The 13,771-nt window shown below is 43.7% G+C and overlaps 1 protein-coding gene across 9 annotated transcripts in view; it reads left to right on the top strand.

Annotated features, from left to right (window-relative positions):
* RASGEF1C (RasGEF domain family member 1C) overlaps positions 1-13,771 on the top strand; it is a 97,404-nt gene that overhangs the window by 48,803 nt on the left and 34,830 nt on the right. For 2 of the 9 annotated variants that reach the window (XM_049707667.1, XM_049707666.1), the window contains one exon: positions 12,768-12,872. The exons of the other annotated variants lie outside the window; for them this stretch is intronic. The gene's annotated coding sequence lies outside the window, so the exon portion shown is untranslated. The remainder of the gene's footprint in view (positions 1-12,767; positions 12,873-13,771) is intronic. 9 annotated transcript variants of the gene reach the window in all.

The following is a 13,771-nucleotide window of genomic DNA, read 5'->3' as shown; positions in this document are numbered from 1 at the left end:
TCCCTTCACAGCCAAGTCTGTTGGATGGCCTCCCAAAGGCAAGGCCAGGCTGCGCATGTGCCACCTCTGCGCTCAGGTCTGAGGGAGACCCTAGCACCCCCACAGTATCCCTTCAGACAGTAGGAAACAAGGAGGAGCCCTTCATTGGACCCAAACTGTAATGAGATGAGTGTCTCAGCTCCAAGCTTTGTTAGGGAGGGAGGGGAGGAGGACCACAGAGGTTTTTGGGGCTCTGAACAAATGCTGCCACTGCTCAGAGCAGCCAAGCATGAGATGGCATGGTTCACGCCCCTACCCTTGGACCCTTTCCTCCTCTGAGGTTCCAGTGAGGGTGGGGGAAGGGCTTGGCCATGGGCTGAAACCTCTTCTTCAGCTGAGTCCATTAGGGGCTGCTCAGGGGGCTTCCTGCCTCCTGGAGGCTGGGCCATGTTGGGATTCCCAGTAATCAGGCTGCCCTCCTCAAGCTCTCAGCCCCTGAGCCCAGATCCCCTGCTGAATCTCTGGGCCATGTCTGTCTTCCGTTCAGCATTTACCAGTTTCCTTCCCAGGACCAAGGATAGGAGCTGGGTCTGGAGTCTGGGATCTGGGTAAAAGTCACCAGCTAGTAACCTTATCCACTCCACTTTACCATGTAGGACCCAGGTTTGCTCATCTATGAAGTGGGCAATCATTCCCATATGGTCGTTTTAAGGATTAAGTGACATGTGAGAACAAAAGACACATGAAACATGACACAGAATCTCTTTCTTCTTGAAATGAAACCCCTGGGGGTCAGAGCCTGTCTGGGTCAGATGGGGCAAGTACTTCATCCAGGACCCTTGGAAACAGCCCCAAGTTTAGCTCCTCTTCCCCTAAGGGCACAGAGACTGTCCCTATTCCTGCAGAAGCAGTCCCAACCAAAGATGCCCATTCAACTCTCTCAATCATGCCTTGGGCCAGCTGAGGCTCCAGATGCCCTACCTGGGGAGCAGGTCTTGCCTGGACCCTGTGAGAAAAGCTTGGAATTTAGGCCTCTTCTCAGAGCTTCTGGTGGCCCTGCACAGATAGAAGTAAAACTGAAACATGGTCTCTGAAGAGGCCATCTAGACAGGCAGCCCTGCAGAGATAGACGTAAAACTGAAACATGGTCTCTGAAGAGGCCATCTAGACAGGGAGCTCTTTCTCATGGCAGGGGAAGGAGGATGCCTGGGGCTTCCAGGGCACACACAGATTCAGGAACTGTGTGTGGCCCCAAACCCTCCCAAAAAGCTGCAAGGGGACTAGGAGCATCATCGTTGAAGGGCTCTCATCTCTGTCCCAGAGCATACCTGTCCCTGATCGAGAGATGGAACAATTTAAGATGTTTATTCCCACTAGTATTGTTTTTGCAGGAGTTTTGTCCAATACACTATGACAAGAAAAGGGAGTGAGGTTTAACCACAAGAAAGGAAAAAATGAAATTACTATTAATTGTAGACATGATTGGTTTCTGGAAAACCCAAGACTATTAGAACTAATGAGATAAAAAAATCCATATACAAAACCCCATAGCAGGGACTTACCTGGTGGCACAGTGGTTAAGTATCCACCTGCCAATGCAGGGCACACGAGTTTAAGCCCTGGCCCAGGAAGATTCCACATGTCACAGAGCAACTAAGCCCGTGCACCACAACTACTGAGCCTGTGCTCTAGAGCCTGCGAGCCACAAATACTGAGCCCGCGTGCCACTACTACTGAAGCCCTCATGCCTAGAGCCCGTGCTCCACAACAAGAGAAGCCACCACAATGAGAAGAGTAGCACCACAACAAAGAGTATCCCCCACTTGCCACAACTAGAGAAAGCCTGTGTGCATCAACAAAGACCCAACACAGCCAAAAATAATAAATAAATAAATTTATAAAACAAGAAACTAAACAAACAAAAACCCAATAGCAATACCCAGTTAAAGATATAATGGGGGGACATCAGGGAAGATAGTGGCATAGGAAGTACCAGGATTCCATCTCCACCTAGATGACAGTTGAACTGGCAGAATCTGTCTAATGTAATTATTTCAGCACTCTAGAGTCTATTTAAAGGCCTGCAGCTCCCAGAGGAAGGCTTAAGCAGTAAATCTCAGTTAATTTTGGTCAGTTTCAGATCTGAGCATGGTAGCAGCATCCTCCACCCTTCAGCCTCAGGGCAGGCAGCCATGCACATATTCCTGGAGCAGCTTGCACACAGTTTATGGGAGCCAAGGTGGACAATAATGCCCTTGTTCTCTAAATATCAGGGATCTGGGTTCTTATACCTATTGCTTCTGATCATGGAGGCGCAGATACAGAAGCAGGCCACCATAGTTGCAATTCCTGCTGGCTGAATAGGCTTTAGGGGATTTAAAGGGCCAGAGCCTGGTTCCCCCTCCCTTCTTTTTTCTCTTTTTCCCCTCTTGAGAGCCAAACACTTAAGGATTAGGACTTTCAAAAATAACCACATATAGGGAAGAATTTCTAAAGTTACTGAACATGCCTATGGAAAGGTGCAGGCTCGTAAAAGACCCCAAAAGATCTTAATTTTACATGTTAGGCTGATCCCAGCACAAAGGCACCCTGAAGAAATTTTTTTTTTTAATCCTGAGGAAATCTTATTTCCAGATTTTAGTTACTACTTTATAAGAGTCAAACGTCCAATGTTCAACAACAACAAAATATCATAAGGCATACAAAGAAACAGGAATGTATGGACCATTGAAAGGAGAAAAATATCAGCATAAACCATCCCTGAGGAAGACCAGATGATGGACTTATTAGACAAAGACGAGGTGACCAGTTGAGAAAACTATGAACAAAATAGAAATATCAATAAAGAGATGGAAAACATAAAAAAACAAAAAAGGAATTTCGGAGCAGAAAAGTACAATACCTGAAATGAAAAATTCACTAGATATATTCCAAAGCAGATTTGAGCACACAGAAGAAAGAATCAGTGAACTTAACGCTAGGATGATTGAAGTTATTGAGTCTTAAGAACATAAAGAAAAAATGCTGAAGAAAAGTGAACAGAGCCTAAGGAGCCTGTGGGACACTAATAAGAAAACAAACATACATGTTGTGAGACTCCCAGAAGGAGAGGAGAGAGAGAAAGGAGCAGAGAGATTGTTTGAAGAAATGATGGTTGAAAACTTCCCAAATTTGATGAAAAACATGAATATAAACATTCAAGAATCTCAACAAACTCCACGTAAAATAAACTCAAAGAGAACCATGATGAAACACATTGTAATCAAATATCGAAAGAAAAAGACAAAAAGAATATGGAAAGCAGCAAGAGAGAAGCAAATTGTCACATACAAGAGAACCTCAATAAGATTATTGGCATTTTTCTCATCAGAAACCTTTGAGGCCAGAAGGCAATGGGTTGATATAGTCAAAGTTCTGACAGTAAAAACATTGCCAACCAAGAATTCAATATACAGCAAAACTATCCTTCAAAAATGAGGGGGAAATTAAGATATTCCAAGATAAACAAAAGCTGAATGGTTTCATTATACCAGAACAAGAAATACTCAATGGAGTCCTTCAAGTTGAAACAAAAAGACACTAATCAGTAACTCAAAGCCACATGAAGAAATAAAGATCTCTAGTAAAGATATCTACATGGGCAAGTATAAAAGTTAGTATTATTATAACTTTGGTTTGTAACTCCACTTTTTGTTTTCTACATGATTTAAGAGACTAATGAATTTTTTTACAAAAATAATTATTAGCCTGTGACACTAACTGCATAAAGACGTGGTTTTGTGACCTCAGTAACTGAAACAGTGTAGGGACAGAATGGTATAGGGACAGAGTTTTTGTATGCTATTAAAGTTAAGCTAGCATAAATTCAAACTAGAGTGTTATAACGTTAGGATGATAAATGTAATCCCCATGGTAACCACAAAGAAAATAGCTATGGAATATACACAAAAGGAAATTGGAAAATAATTTAAATGTTTCACAATAAAAAATTAACTAAATACAAAAGAAGACAGTAATACAGGAAATGAGGGACAAAAAGCTATAAGGCATATAGAAAATATAGCAAAATGGCAGAAGTAAATTCCCCTTAACAGTTATTATTTTAAATCTAAATGGATTAAACTCTCCAGTCAAAAAGAGATTGACAGAATGGATTTTAAAAAATGATCGAACTATGTGCTGTCTACAAGAGACTCATTTTAGATTCAAAGACATAATATGTTAAAAGTGAAAGGATGGGAAAAGATATTCCACTAACCAAAAGAGAGTGGGGTGGTTATGCTAATAGCAGAAAATAAACTTTAAATTTAAAAAGGTTACAAGAGATAAGGAAGGACATCATATATTAATAAAAGGTTCATTACAGCAAGATATAGCAATTATAAACATTTACATAACTTTAAAACAGACCATCAAAATATATGAAGAAAAAATTACAAGAATTAAAGAGACAGATAGTTCTACAATAACAGTTGGAGACTTTAATACCCCACTCTCAATAATGGATAAAACAATCAGACAAAAGATAAGTAAAGAAATATAGGATTTGAAAAGCACAATGAGCCAACTAGATCTACGAGACATATACAAAACACTCTATGCAACAACAATAGATTATACATTCTTCTCAAGTGCACAGGGGACATTTTCCAGGATAGACCATATAATGGGCCACAAATCAAGTCTCAATATATTAAAAAAAGATATCTATCATACAAAGTATCTTCTCGAACCACAATAAGGATGAGTTAGAGGTCAACAATAAAAAGAAAACTAGAAAATGCACAAATCCGTGGAAACTAAACAATGCACTCTTAACCAATGGTTCAAAGAAAAAAATCATAAAGGAAATTAGAAAATCCTTAGAGACAAATGAAAATGGAAACACAACATACTAAAACTTATGGGTTGCAGTGAAAACAATGTTAAGAGAGAAGTTTATAGCTATAAACACTTACATTAAAAAAGAAGAAAGAGGGCTTCCCTGGTGGTGCAGTGGTTGAGAGTCCGCCTGCCGATGCAGGGGACACGGGTTCGTGCCCCGGTCCGGGAGGATCCCACATGCCGCAGAGCGGCTGGGCCCGTGAGCCATGGCCGCTGAGCCTGCGCGTCTGGAGCCTGTGCTCTGCAACGGGAGAGGCCACAACAGTGAGAGGCCCGCGTACCACAAAAAAAAAAAAAAAAAAAAGAAGAAAGAGGGCTTCCCTGGTGGCACAGTGGTTAAGAATCTGCCTGCCAATGAAGGGGACATGGGTTCGAACCCTGGTCTGGGAAGATCCCACATGCCGCAGAGCAACTAAGCCCATGTGCCACAACTGCTGAGCCTGCGCTCTAGAGCCCACGAGCCACAACTACTGAGCCCATGTGCCACAACTACGGAAGCCCGCATGCCTGGATCCCATGCTCTGCAATAAGAGAAGCCACTGCAAGGAGAAGCCTGTGCACTGCAATGAAGAGTAGCCCCCCCACCAGCCACAACTAGAGAAAGCCTGCACGCAGCAATGAAGACCCAACACAGGCAAAAATAAATAAATAAATAAATAAATAATTTATTTAAAAAAACAAAAGAAGAAAGATCTCAAATCAACAAGGAACTAGAAAAAGAAGAGCAACCTAAACCCAAATCTAGCAGAATGGAGGAACTGATGAAGATTAGAGAAGAGGTAAATAAGATATAGAATAGAAAAAAATTACAGAAAATCAATGAAACCTAAAGTTAGTTCTTCAAAAAGATTAACAGAATCGACAAACTTTTAACTAGATTGACAATAAAAAAGAGAATTACTCAATTACTAAAGTTAGAAATGAAAGTGGGAACATTACTTCCAATTCTACAGAAGGATGATAAGAAAATACTATGAACAATTGTATGAGAACAAATTAGATAACCTCGATGAAATGTACAATTCCTAGAAACACAAAACCTACCAAGATTGAATCACAAAGAAATACTATAACTAGTAAGGAGATTGAATCAGTAATTAAAATCCTCCTGACAAAGAAAAGCCCTGGAGCTGATAGCTTCACTGGTGAATTTCTACCAAACATTTAAAGAAGAATTAACACCAATCCTTCTCAAACTTTTCTCAAAAAGTAAAGAGAGAACACTTCCTAACTCATTCTATGAGGCCAGTATTGCCCTGATATGAAAGCCAGACAAAGACACTGCAAGAAAAGAAAACTATAGACCAATACTCCTCATGAACATCGATGCAAAGTTCCTCTACAAAATACTAGAAAACTGAATTCAGCAGCATATTAGAAGGACCAAGTGGGATTTATTCTTAGAATTCAAAGATGACTCAACCTATGAAAATCAATTAATGTAACACATCACATTAAAAAAAGAAGGAAAAAATCGTCTGATCATTTCAATTGATGCAGAAAAAGAATTTGAAAAAATTCAGTACCCTTTAATGATAAAAACTCTCAACAAACTAGGACTAGAAGGAAACTACCTCAACATAATAAAAGCTGTACATGAAAAACCCACAGCTAATATTATACTCACTGGTGAAAGACTGAAAGCTTTCCCTCTAAAATCAGGGACAAGACAAGGATGCCTGTTTTTGCCACTTCTATTCAACATAGTGAAAAAAGCTCTAGCCAGAGCAAGAAAAAGAAATAAAATGCAACCAAATTAGGAAAGAAGTAAAATTAGCTGTTTGCAAACAAATGACCTAATATATAGAAAACCCTAAAGATTACATACAAAAAACAAAACAAAACAAAACTGTTAGTACTAATTAACAAATTCAGCAAAGTAGCAGGCTACAAAATCAACATCAAAAAAATTAGTTGTGGGGCTTCCCTGGTGGCTCAGTGGTTGGGAGTCTGCCTGCCAATGCAGGGGACACGGGTTCATGCCCCAGTCCGGGAGGATCCCGCATGCTGCAGAGCAGCTGGGCCCGTGAGCCATGGCTGCTGAGCCTGCACGTCCGGAGCCTGTGCTCCGCAGCAGGAGAGGCTGCAGTAGTAAGAGGCCCGCATACCGAAAAAAAAAAAAAAAAAAAAAAAAAAATTGTGTATCTGTATGCTAACAATGAACAATCCAAAATGGAAATTAAGAAAACAACTCCATTTATAATAGCATCAAAAGAATAAACTTAGAAACTTACACTTAGGAATCAATTTAACCCAGGAGGCAAAACACTTATACCCTGAAAACTACAAAACATTACTGAAAGAAATGAGAGAAGACACCAATAAGTGGAGACAACCTGTGTCATGGATTGGAAGACTTAATATTGTTAAGATGTTAACACTATCCAAAGCAATCTACAGATTTAATGCAATCTCTATCAAAATTACAATTGGGTTTTTGGCCAAGGTAGAAAACTCCATCTAAACTTTATATGGAATCTCAAGGGACCCTGAATAGCCAAAACAATCTTGAAATGGAAAAATGAAGTTGTAGGATTTGCGTCGCACTTGCTGATTTCAAATTTAATACAGAGCTACAGTAATCAAAACAGTGTGGTATTGCCATAAAGACAAACATATAGACCAATGGAATAGACTAGAAAGCCCACAAATAAATGCCAGTGTATAGAATCAAATTATTTTTGACAAGCGTGCCAAGACCATTCAGTGGGGAAAGAAAAATCCTTTCCCAAATGGTGCTGGGAAAACTGGATATCCACAGGTCAAATCATGAAGTTGGACCCTTTCCTAACACCATATACAAAAATTAATGCAAAATGGATCAAAGCCCTAAACATAAGGGCTGAAACTATAAAACTCTTAGAAGAAAACATTGGAAAAAAACTTTATGACATTGCATTTGTCAATGATTTCTTACATATGACACCAAAGGCACAGGCACAAAAGAAAAAAATAGACTAATTGGACTTTACCCAAATGAAAAACTTTGGTGCATCAAAAGACACTATCATCAGAGTAAAAAGGCAACCCATATAATAGAAGAAAATATTTACAAATCACAAAGCTAAGAGGGATTAATATCTGAAATACATAAAGAACTCCTAAAACTCAACAACAATAAAAACAGCTCAATACAAAAATGGGCCAAGGACTTGAGTAGACATTTCTCCAAAGAAGATGTATATGAATGGCCAATAAGCACATGAAAAGATGCTCAACATCACTGATCATTAGGGAAATACAAATCAAAACCACAATGAGATACCACTTCATACCCTAATGGTGGCTACCATCAAAAATAAAGAAAATCGGGGCTTCCCTGGTGGCACAGTGGTTGGGAGTCTGCCTGCCGATGCAGGGGACACGGGTTTGTGCCCCGGTCGCGGCTAGGCCCGTGAGCCATGGCCGCTGAGCCTGCGCATCCGGAGCCTGTGCTCCACAACGGGAGAGGCCACAACAGTGAGAGGCCTGCGTACCGCAAAAAAAAAATAAAGAAAATCGGTATTAGCATGGATGTGGAGAAATTGGAACCCTTTTACATTGCTGGTAGGAATGTAAAATGGACAACTGCTGTGGAAAGCAGTGTGACAAAGGTGGAAGCAACACAAATGTCCACTGATGGATAAATGGATAAAGAAAATGTAGTATAAATATACAGTGAAATACAGTATAAATATCCAGCCTTAAAATGAAAGGAAATTCTGGGGCTTCCCTAGTGGCGCAGTGGTTGAGAGTCCGCCTAACGATGCAGGGGACACGGGTTCGTGCCCCAGTCTGAGAAGATCCCACATGCCGCGGAGCAGCTGGGCCCATGAGCCATGGCCGCTGGGCCTGCGTGTCCAGAGCCTGTGCTCCACAACGGGAGAGGCCACAACAGTGAGAGGCTCATGTACCGCAAAGAAAAAAAAAAAGAAAAGAAAGGAAATTCTGACACATACTACAACAGGAATGAACCTTGAAGACTTTCTACTAAGTGAAATAAGCCAGTCCCAAAAGGACAAATACTGCTGTGCAGTGTTGGTGGTATAGTGGTGAACATAGCTGCCTTCCAAAAGGACAAATACTATATGATTCCACTTATACAGGTACCTAGAATTGTCAAATTCTTAAAGAAGAAAATAGAATGGTGATGACCAGGGGCTGAAGGGAGGGGAGAATGGGGAGTTATTGCTTACTGGGCATGGAGTTTTATTTGGAGAAGATGGAAAATTTCTGGAGATGGATAGTGGTGATGATTGAGCAACTAAATGGTTAATGCCACTGAAGTGTACACTTAAAAATGGTTAATATGATAAATTTTATGTTAAGCAGATATTACAACAATTTTTGAGAAAGATATAATGGGGGAGGGGGAAGAAATGATGGGATGCAAATATGTAAATGTGTAAACGTATGCTACATAGGGAGGCAAAGGCAGAAGTGGCTCTGATTTGAAGTTGTGGCCAACTACATCCTTCAAGAGTCAGTTGGCAGGGATAACCCCCAGCAGCTATTGATAGCTGGTTTCAGAAGCTCCAGCTACAAGCCTGGAGGAGCAGGGTAGAGGGCCATCAGGCCACAGCCAGCTTGGAAACCCTGGTGAAGCACAGGAGTGCTGTTCGGAATTTTGGCACAGAGCTCCATTAGCAGTTGGAATTGCTGCTCATGTTGTGTTCTAAGCCCTTGCAGGTGGTGAGCACCCGTGAGGAGGACTGGCCTTGGTGGTCCTTTCTTCTCCATGGCAGGTATTGTGCTGAGTGCTTTGTGTACTTAATCTTACCGGTTCCTCTTCATAAACTAAAGAGGAGGGATTCTTTTCCCTGTTCTCTGTGCACAAAGGCACTTTTCAGGGCCGTTTTCTAGAAGTGTCTTTCCCTCTGTCCCCTCGGTCAAGCCTGGCCCGGTGCCCACCCAGGAAAGAAGGCTGGAGAGAACATCTCCTCTCCAGTCCCCAAGACATGTTGCACTGACCAGCCACACACATTCCTTCCATAGGGTCTTTGGATTTCCATTTTTGGCAGCTTTTTTATGCCAATCACCAGCCCTGTGGGCTGGGCCAGCAGAATGAGGGTTGTAGACTGGCCACCCAGGAGCCAGAGATGTCGTTTCTAAATGTGCTTTCGTCATACAGTGTGGTCCCCACTGTGGCTTTTTTAAAAAAACAAATTTAATTAAAATCAAAATACAAAATGTCAGGAATTCTGGGCTCTCTTAAACCTGGAAGGTCTGAGCACGTGGTCAGCCCTCAGGGAGCCCAGCAGAGCTGTGTTTTCTCGTGCCCACAGCTCTGGCCACTCTCTACCAGCCTCACCTGCAGGGTGGCTTGCAGGGGGTCCTCTCCCTGCATCTGCCAGTCTTCCTGCAGATCAGATCCGTGCAATGCAGGCTCGTTGCCCACCCCTCATAACTGTCATGGGAGTCCCAGCACCTCCACATGCGGGGCCTGGAGACTTAAACACGGGGATCCATATATACGCCTGAGGGGCAGGGACTAAGCAGGGGAATAGGAGACATGGGCAGAGAAACTGAGGCAGGAGCACAAGCCTAGGTTGGGGGGAAACTGTGACTCAGAAGCCACCCCTGCCCCTCCCAGGCCTGGCCTGCAGCAGGTCAGGCCTGCTTAGGTCAGGTCCCCCCACACCAACCAAGTGCATTTTCCAGGGCAGTGCGTCTGATTGGCCCAGGCTGGGCTGGTTCCCGCCCCTTGGCCAAGTGAGGGTGGGCCTCCCTGGTAGTCCCACCAGGACTGTCAGTATTCATCAGAGGGTGTGGTTACTCCCCAAAGCAAAACTCCTGTGTTTGTAGCCAGAAGGAAAGGAGATGGAGGCCAAGAAAGCAGACCCAGCCAATGGAGGTGCCAAGAGGGGTGGATTTGGAGCTCAGGTCTGGGCTGGGAAGGAGATGTGGCACCTGGGAGAGGAAGTCCTCTGTGCACCTGGGCCCACAGGCCAAAGTTAATACCTGGAAGGGATGGCCTGTCCCCGTAGGGGCCACTGTGACCCCGGGCCAACCAGCATGGGCTTTTTCTCTCCTCGTGTTTTGGGCACTGCTGGTCACACCTCAAGTGTCTGACCGAGTCCCTCTGACACTGTGGCCTGGGGATACCAGCATCAGTGCCCAGGTGGGCTGATGGTCAGGAAGAGGGCCTGGAGTTCAGACTCACCTGTGCTCAAGTCCCAGCTCTTCCATGTACTCAGCATGAGAGCTGGGTACCTGCCTTTCCCACTCTGAGCCTCAGTTTCCTCATCGGTAAGATGGGAGGCCTAAGGGATGAGATGGGGCGTCAGGCAGGGAAGATTGGCCTTCCCAGGTCAGGACTGCAGGCTTCTCCCCAGCCTCCCTCCCACAGACTCCAATACTTGAATGCCTGGTGTGTTGGCCACACCTCATCATCCCTTTTTGCACTGTTCAATTTCAGGCTTCACTGCCTCTCACCTGCACCACTGAGTCACTTGAATGCCACGTATCTTGACCGAGCACCCACTGTGCGTGTGTGTCAGGGAGCCGGGCCCTAGAGTGCAGCAGTGGGCGAGCCAGCCTCCTCCTGGAGAGAACACAATGCCAGGAGACCAAGGCCAGTGTGAAGTCTGGGGGATTGGGGAGGCCCAGGGGTCACAGGGGTCAGGAGGCATGCCAGGCAAGCAGGTGCAGCGTGTTCGAAGGTGTGGTGTGTGGTTAGTCCTGGGGTAAAGGGGCCCTCACCTGGACACATCAGAAAGTGGACTTTGCATTCAAACCATGGCTGGGCCACTGTTGGTTGCGTCCCCTCAGGGGGTCACGGGGTGAGCATGCCCGCGATCCCACCACCCGCCATAGCCCTGGGATGTGTTCAGGTGTTCTGGGGGCCTTTCGTCTTCTCAGCTATGTTTGATGACTGAGCTCGACCTTCATTCAGCTTGAATGGATAGCACCAAGACAATAGCATACATCGGGGCAAAGGGGGCATGCACATCAATGAAGCATTTTTTCAGTGTCCCATTGTAATTTTATTCATTGGAATAATATTGCTTGTATCGTGTCATATGTGCAGTTTTCTCTCCTCCCATTTTCACTTCGTTACATCATAACCATTTCTATGTTATCACTGAGTCCTCATAACTGTCATTTCAACGGCAACAGAAACTCCACTAATGGGTATGTTCTCCTTCTGTTCATCATCTGTGGCGTTCTGCATTTTGTTCACTGCTTATAATTAACACCAAACCAAACTCCTTTCCAAAACTTTTCCTCTTTAGATTATTTTCTTGGGATAAATTTCCAAGGATTTGATTAAGGTGAAAGAACACTCTCAAACATAAGGCTCTTTGCACATCGAGTCAAATCTTGTCCAATTCAAAGGGGCTGTGACAGTGTATAGCCCTGCCCAGCAGTGTTTAAAGGGCTGTTCCAACATGCCAGACAGCACTGGTTGTTTTGTTGTCTTGTTCATTTAGTGGGTATAAAGCAGACACCTACTGGAGTCATACCATGCACTTGTCTACACACACACACACACACACACACACACACACACACACACACACACACACACACACACGGAGTCCCAGGCCCCCAGGCAAAGCAAAGAGAGATAACTTGAAACAGCTCTTTAGATGGGGCACAGACGGAGTAGCCCGCCAGCCCACTCGGGACCTCTGTGCCGGCCCTGTCCTCCCAGCTGCTGCTCATGTACACCATGCAGGCTGTGTGCTTAGAAGCACACATTGGGGAACTACTGGTGATTCCAAGGATTCTCAAGGGAAATTGTGACAATAAACAATTTTCCCAGCATCACTGGCTTCTTTTAAAATTGTGGTAAAATACACATAACATGAAATTTACGATCTTAACCATTTTTAAGTGTGCAGTTCAATTGCATTAAATACATTCACATTGTTGTGCAACCACCACCAGCATCCATCTCCAGAATTCTTTTTATCTTGCAGCACTGAAGCTCTCTGTGAATAAAAGTAACTCCCCATGCACCTCCTGCCCTGGGAGCCACCCTCTACTGTCTGTCTCTATGAACTTGACTACTCCAGGAGCTGCATGTAAGAGGAATCATACAGATTGGTCCTTTTGTGTCTGGCTTATTTCACTCAGCATTAGAGTCCTCAAGTTTCACTCACGTGGTAGCACATGTCAGAATGTCCTTCCTTTTTAAGGCTGAATAATAGCCCATTGTGTGTATCCATCACATTTTGTTATCCATTCATCTGTTGATGGACAGTTGAGTTGGCTTTTAAAAATTACCCCGATAGCTAGTGGGAAGCAGCCGCATAGCACAGGGAGATCAGCTCCGTGCTTTGTGACCACCTAGAGGGGTGGGATAGGGAGGGTGGGAGGGAGACGCAAGAGGAAGGAGATATGGGGATATATGGATATGTATAGCTTATTCACTTTGTTATAAAGCAGAAACTAACACACCATTGTAAAGCAATTATACTCCAATAAAGATGTTAAAAAAAAATTACCGTTGGACATCCAAACAATGGATTACTGTGGGACAGTTAAAAAATAAAAAGCATGAACGTGCTCTGTCCTGCCATGGGAAGATTTTCAAAATGTACTGTTAGTGAAAAGAGCACAGGAGAGTGTGTGCAATACACAACTTTTTGTGTAATAAAGAAAGGGGGAAATATATATATTTATATTTTCTTGTCCTTGTATACAGAAGGACAGAAAAATAGGTAAGAAATTAATAAAAGCAGTTACTATGGGAGAGGGTGAATGGGGGCCACTTCCGCAGCCCGTCTGTGTTCCCAGTAGGCTGGAGCCCCTGCTGAAGGGAGGAGGATGACGTCTGTGCCAGCGCACCTTCGGGGAGGGGTGGGAGGAATGTCAGGGCACTACTGTGGCTCTGACCGCACCCACCCTATCTCAAAGGAATACCCAGATGCAGGAAGTCATCATCCCCTCTCCCCTTGCCTGGGCACACCCTTCAGAGCCT

The sequence above is a fragment of the Orcinus orca genome, chromosome 3 (assembly GCF_937001465.1).
Source record: "Orcinus orca chromosome 3, mOrcOrc1.1, whole genome shotgun sequence".
Lineage (NCBI taxonomy): Eukaryota > Metazoa > Chordata > Mammalia > Artiodactyla > Delphinidae > Orcinus > Orcinus orca.
This window is presented reverse-complemented; position numbering and strand designations above follow the sequence as displayed.